The 7,182-nt window shown below is 45.7% G+C and overlaps 1 non-coding gene across 1 annotated transcript; it reads right to left on the bottom strand.

Moving 5' to 3' along the window:
* Window positions 1-2,550: 2,550 nt before the first annotated feature.
* Window positions 2,551-2,623, bottom strand: TRNAA-UGC (transfer RNA alanine (anticodon UGC)). The gene has a single exon. It is a non-coding gene; the product is annotated as a tRNA-Ala (tRNA).
* Between the last annotated feature and the right edge of the window lie 4,559 nt (window positions 2,624-7,182).

Below are 7,182 nucleotides of genomic sequence, written 5' to 3' on the forward strand. Positions count from 1 at the left end.
CGCGCGTCCGTCTTGGGTCCGTGCCGACTCAAATCAGGCTAAAAAATGGACCGGGAATGGGTCGGCAGGCGGACGAAAGCGGATGCGCGTCCGTTTGGATCGGCGCGTTGGGCCGGCTTTTTTGTCCGCGCCGACCCAAATGAACGGTCGCGGACGAAATGGGTCGCCTCATTGGAGTTGCTCTTATGGTGCAATTATTCATAAAATACTAGAACACTCGCGTAGCTTTATTTCTTGTATTTTCTCTCATGAGTTTAGAACCTCGAATGTCGAGACTCATAATTTAGGCAAGCATACCTTAAAGATCGAAGAGGGCCGTCATGTTTGGTTAGACCACCCCGGCACCCTCTTTTTCATCTATGTAATTTTGATGGCGGATCAATAAAAGCTTAGTAAATTGTCTTAAAAAATGTCGTTCACAGCTTGGAAAAATGTCGTGAGTCCGCTACATTTTCTACATTGAATACAAAATGGAGGTGTGAATCCAATGTGCCACCGACCGGCGGGCCCGGTAAGGAAAGAGGGCGAGCGCGCACGCGTCCGTCTTGGGTCCGTGCCGACTCAAATCAGGCTAAAAAATGGACCGGGAATGAGTCGGCAGGCGGATGAAAGCGGATGCGCGTCCGTTTGGATCGGCGCGTTGGGCCGGCTTTTTTGTCCGCGCCGACCCGAATGAACGGTCACGGACGAAATGGGTCGCCCCATTGGAGTTGCTCTTATGGTGCAATTATTCATAAAATACTAGAACACTCGCGTAGCTTTATTTCTTGTATTTTCTCTCATGAGATTAGAACCTCGAATGTCGAGACTCATAATTTAGGCAAGCATACCTTAAAGATCGAAGAGGGCCGTCATGTTTGGTTAGACCACCCGGGCACCCTCTTTTTCATCTATGTAATTTTGATGGCGGATCAATAAAAGCTTAGTAAATTGTCTTAAAAAATGTCGTTCACAGCTTGGAAAAATGCCGTGAGTCCGACCGGCGGGCCCGGTGAGGAAAGAAGGCGAGCGCGCGCGCGTCCGTCTTGGGTCCGTGCCGACTCAAATCAGGCTAAAAAATGGACCGGGAATGGGTCGGCAGGCGGACGAAAGCGGATGCGCGTCCGTTTGGATCGGCGCGTTGGGCCGGCTTTTTTGTCCGCGCCGACCCAAATGAACGGTCGCGGACGAAATGGGTCGCCTCATTGGAGTTGCTCTTATGGTGCAATTATTCATAAAATACTAGAACACTCGCGTAGCTTTATTTCTTGTATTTTCTCTCATGAGTTTAGAACCTCGAATGTCGAGACTCATAATTTAGGCAAGCATACCTTAAAGATTGAAGAGGGCCGTCATGTTTGGTTAGACCACCCCGGCACCCTCTTTTTCATCTATGTAATTTTGATGGCGGATCAATAAAAGCTTAGTAAATTGTCTTAAAAAATGTCGTTCACAGCTTGGAAAAATGCCGTGAGTCCGCTACATTTTCTACATTGAATACAAAATGGAGGTGTGAATCCAATGTGCCACCGACCGGCGGGCCCGGTGAGGAAAGAGGGCGAGCGCGCACGCGTCCGTCTTTGGTCCGTGCCGACTCAAATCAGGCTAAAAAATGGATCGGGAATGAGTCGGCAGGCGGACGAAAGCGGATGCGCGTCCGTTTGGATCGGCGCGTTGGGCCGGCTTTTTTGTCCGCGCCGACCCGAATGAACGGTCACGGACGAAATGGGTCGCCCCATTGGAGTTGCTCTTATGGTGCAATTATTCATAAAATACTAGAACACTCGCGTAGCTTTATTTCTTGTATTTTCTCTCATAAGATTAGAACCTCGAATGTCGAGACTCATAATTTAGGCAAGCATACCTTAAAGATCGAAGAGGGCCGTCATGTTTGGTTAGACCACCCCGGCACCCTCTTTTTCATCTATGTAATTTTGATGGCGGATCAATAAAAGCTTAGTAAATTGTCTTAAAAAATGTCGTTCACAGCTTGGAAAAATGCCGTGAGTCCGCTACATTTTCTACATTGAATACAAAATGGAGGTGTGAATCCAATGTGCCACCGACCGGCGGGCCCGGTGAGGAAAGAGGGCGAGCGCGCACGCGTCCGTCTTTGGTCCGTGCCGACTCAAATCAGGCTAAAAAATGGATCGGGAATAAGTCGGCAGGCGGACGAAAGCGGATGCGCGTCCGTTTGGATCGGCGCGTTGGGCCGGCTTTTTTGTCCGCGCCGACCCGAATGAACGGTCACGGACGAAATGGGTCGCCCCATTGGAGTTGCTCTTATGGTGCAATTATTCATAAAATACTAGAACACTCGCGTAGCTTTATTTCTTGTATTTTCTCTCGTAAGATTAGAACCTCGAATGTCGAGACTCATAATTTAGGCAAGCATACCTTAAAGATCGAAGAGGGCCGTCATGTTTGGTTAGACCACCCGGGCACCCTCTTTTTCATCTATGTAATTTTGATGGCGGATCAATAAAAGCTTAGTAAATTGTCTTAAAAAATGTCGTTCACAGCTTGGAAAAATGCCGTGAGTCCGCTACATTTTCTACATTGAATACAAAATGGAGATGCGGGGGATCGAACCCCGTGCCTCCCGCATGCAAAGCGGGCGCTCTACCATTTGAGCTACATCCCCGCTGCTGTGTATACTTTACCAAATATCTATTAGATGTTATGTCGGAGTTGGCTATGGCGATGAGCGAAGCTGAGAGGTGCACACAGAGCTGAATTTTTCCCTGGAAAAACTGCCCGCTCAGATGATCTCACTTCATGGCGCGATTATGGACCTGTTCTGAACTCCTTCAGCTCCAGGCTTCAAAAACTTCGCGGATGATTTTGACCTGAACGCTTGGGCTCCAAGAAGTTGGATTCTCGAAGCGAAGCCAGTCCATAGTGCAAAAATCTGAAGCGAGCTCGGCCCAGCTTCACGGATTGAAAAAGCTGGAGTTCACCTTATTTACGAGAGCATGCCACCGCCAAAGATACCGGTTCGCTTCTCCCTCTCGGTAAAATAGAACCTTTGGCTACTGTAGCGATCCCTCTCGTCTCGCTGACCCACTTCCCCTCGAATCGGTGTGTTCGCTAGCCTAATTGGGCTGCCTCCAGCCGGCCCAATATTATCCCGAACAGGCCACAGTTTCCCAGTTGGGCTGCAACGCTGGAGAAGCTGCCGATGCAGCAGAACGGATCTGGAATCGCTACATGGAGTAGAAGCTGGTTTTGTGAAGTTTTGTGAAGCCGGAGGAGATCAGAACATGCCCTATGTCTCGCTTGGGCGCTTCTATATCCCGCGCCACGCGAGAGAAGGTTGTTGCTCCCTGAAGCGCCTACTGCTTGCGCGAACAGATGGGCCGGCCCAGTGCGTGATGTTTTTTTTTCTGTTTTCTGTTTTCTTTTTTTGCTTTACTTTTTGTACTTTTCTTTATACTTTAAAAAATTATATATATATATATATATATATATATATTACAAAACACTCTTCAGTAACACATTTCAAAAAAGTTGAACAAGTGTTTGAAAAACGTTGAATAATTATGAAAAAATGTTGAACAAGTGTATGAAAATGTTGAAAAATTATTAAAAAATATTGAACAAGTATTTGGAAAATGTTGAATAAGTATTAAAAAATGTTGAGCAAGAAATTAAAAAATGTTGAACAAGCATTTGAAAATGTTCAACAACTATTTGAAAAATGTTGAATACTTAATAAAAAATGTTGAACGGGTATATGAAAAATGTTGAAGAAGTATTTTGAAATGTTGAATAAGTATTTGAAAATGTTGAACAAGTATTTGAAAAAATGTTGTACAAGTATTTGAAAAAATGTTGATCATGTATATAAAAATGTAGGACAAGTGTTTCAAAATATGTTGATCTAGTTCGAGCAGCAAAAGGGCGAAGACAGAGAAGGGTAAAAACTGTGATATGCATGGATCAACGGGCTCCCCCGAGGAGTGCCGCCGGGAACAATGAATATCTTATTTTAGAACTGCCGGGGGGTGGGGAACCGCCGGACAGTTCGAGAGGTTTTGGCCCTCGCAAAAGCCAATTCCCCAAAGCTTGTATTTCTAAGTGAAACAAGGCAAGCTTCTGACAAGATTGGGAAGTTGAAGTGGCGTTTAGGATTGAAAGGTTTTCATGGTGTTTGCAGTGATGGTCGGAGTGGCGGCCTAGCATTATTTTGGGACGAGTCTCTTCAGGTCTCGGTTATGGACTCGTGTCCTCGGTACATTGATGTGGTGGTGATGGATGGGAACAATGGTTCATGTTGGCGTGCAACTTTCGTTTATGGAGAACCAAGGGTGGAGAACCGGCATTTGATGTGGCAGCATTTATCAAGGCTACGTGTTGTTTCAGTAGACCTATGGTTGGTTTGTGGTGATTTTAATGAGGCACTCTGGCAACATGAACACTTATCAAGGACGCAGCGGGCGGAAGGTCAGATGGTTGCGTTTCGTGATTGTTTGACGGTGTGTGAGCTGGAAGATTTGGGTTTATCAGGCATTCCATATACGTATGATAATGGACAGCATGGTAAGCGTAATGTACGTGTGCATTTGGATAGGGCATGCGCGGATGAGAAGTGGCGGGACATGTTTCCAAGGTCCAGGGTAGTTCATCGGGTAACCCCTTGTTCTGATCATTGCCCGGTTGTTTTGCAACTATATCCGATGGATGATAAACCCTGCAGGTCTAATTTTTTCCGCTATGAAATTATGTGGGAAAGAGAACCATCACTACAGGAAGTTGTTGCTAGAACATGGGAAAGTAATAGGCCAGTAGGAAATCTTGGTTCGGTCTCGGATTCGCTTAAGAATATGATGAGCAAGCTACGTGAGTGGAGCAAGGAGAAGTTTGGCAATGTAATCCGGGACATTGAAAAGCTTCGTTGCGAGCTCGCCGACCTACAGATTGGTAATGCAGATCGGGTTGTAATACGACAGAAGATGAATGAGCTAGACGAGATGGTGTACCGTGAGGAGATGCTTTGGCTCCAACGGTCACGAATTACATGGCTAAAGGAGGGCGAACAAAATACGAGTTATTTGCATCGTCGTGCGGTTTGGAGAGCATGAAGAAATCATATTCAGAGGTTGCGCAAAGATGATGGATCATGGTGTGATAGCCCTTCAGATATGGAATGGATGGCACGCTCGTATTTCAGTGAGGTGTACACCAAGGATCCCACGCTAAATCCGGATAGGGTCCTGGAGTGTATTGCTCCAAAAGTTTCAGAGGAGATGAATGCTTTTCTTTGCACTCCTTATTCAGAAAAGGAGGTACGCGCTGTTTCAGATTGGCCCACTAAAAGCCTTAGGTACGGATGCTTTTCCAGCACGATTTTATCAGCGTAACTGGGGTGTCTTAAAGTCTGAAATTATTGCGGTAGTGCTTGAGTTTTTTGTAACTGGAGTTATGCCAGACGGAGTAAATGATATGACTATCGTTTTGATTCCAAAAGTCCCTCAACCAAAGGAGCTAAAGGATTTCAGACCGATAAATGTGGTGTATAAAATTGTCTCAAAATTTATGGTCAATAGGCTTAGGCCTCTTCTTATGGAGCTTATTTCGGAGAATCAAAGTGCCTTTATTCCTGGGCGTCTCATCTTTGATAATTCTATCATTGCATTTGAATGTATTGACTATATCCAATCCCCAAAAGGTAACACAGATATGTGTTGCGCCTACAAGCTTGATCTTTCGAAAGACTATGATCGTGTGGATTGGGATTTTTTGGAGAAGGCATTGTTGAAGTGGGGCTTTTCTTCGGCTTGGATTTCTCGCATTATGGTGTGTGTTACTTCGGTTAAATACTCAGTCAAGTTTAACGGGAAGCTTCTGGAGTCCTTTGCGCCTACCAGAGGTCTTCGTGAAGGTGATCATCTTTCACCGTTTCTATTCTTATTTGTGGTTGATGCGTTATCTGCCTTGATTAGTCATGCCACTATGGAGAATGGTTTACAGGGAGTTCAGATTTGCAGAAGGGCACCAGTAATATCTCACTTGCTCTTTGCTGACGATTCACTTTTATTATTTCATGCTTCTGAGCAACAGGCGAGCATTGTCAAAGGTTTGTTGAGCACTTATGCAGAGGCGACGGGTCAACTTATAAACCCATCAAAGTGTTCCATCCTATTTTCTGACAATTTCCCTCAGCTTGTCTCAGAGGAAATCGTAGTATTCTGCATATTTCGAAGGAAGATTTTGAGCCTAAGTATCTCGGGTTACCTATTCCAGAAGGAAGAATGCATAAGGGTAGGTTTGAGACTTTGCAGTCAAGTTTGAGGAAAAGATTGGTAGACTGGAGTGAGCAGTATATGTCTTCTGGTAACAAGGAGATTTTGATCAAGTTTGTTTCATAGGCTATACCTACTTATGTTATGAGCGTATTTCGGTTACCAGCCTCGATGTGTGATGAGCTGACCCGCCTGATGAGACAATATTGGTGGGGTGTTGAAAAGGGGAAGAGGAAAATGGCATGGTTAAAATGGGACAAGATGATTTTGCATAAATCAAAAGGAGGTATGGGGTTTAGGGATATGCGAGCTTTTAACCAAGCATTGTTGGCCAAACAAGCATGGAGATTGATTGATGTTCCTACAAGTTTATGTGCCCGTTTGCTCAAAGCCAAGTACTACCCAAATGGTGACATCCTGGACACTGTGTTTCCTGCAAATTCCTCAGATGTTTGGAAGGGTATCATCTTTGGTTTGGTACTTGTGACGAAAGGAGTTATACGGAGAGTGGGAGATGGAAAATCAATTCGTGCATGGAGGGACCCCTGGATACCACGGGGTAATGATTTTAGGCCAGTAACACCAAAGAGAAATTGCAGATTGAATAGGGTGTCAGATTTTCTAAATGACAATGGTTCATGGCACTTGCAGTGACTACAAGAGTACTACTGGCCGATGGGCGTACAACATATCCTAAAAATTCGTACTTCACCCCGGAACCGGCAAGACTTCATTGCCCGGGCACTGGAGAAAACTGGTCGCTTTACTTGCCCAGTAACACCAAAAGTGCCTACAAGTTAGCGATGGCCCAGCATGACGACTGCGTAGCCGCCGGTGCGTCCAGCTCCCAGCCCAGCGGGAACGGTCGCTATGGAACTGTATTTGGCAAGCGAAGGTGCCACTGAAGATGCGCGTGTCCGCGTGGAAGGCAGCGGCGGGCGCACTGGCGACTAACCAA

Source organism: Triticum urartu, chromosome 2A (assembly GCF_056163025.1).
Source record: "Triticum urartu cultivar PI428250 chromosome 2A, HENAU_Tu73, whole genome shotgun sequence".
Classification (NCBI taxonomy): Eukaryota; Viridiplantae; Streptophyta; class Magnoliopsida; order Poales; family Poaceae; genus Triticum; species Triticum urartu.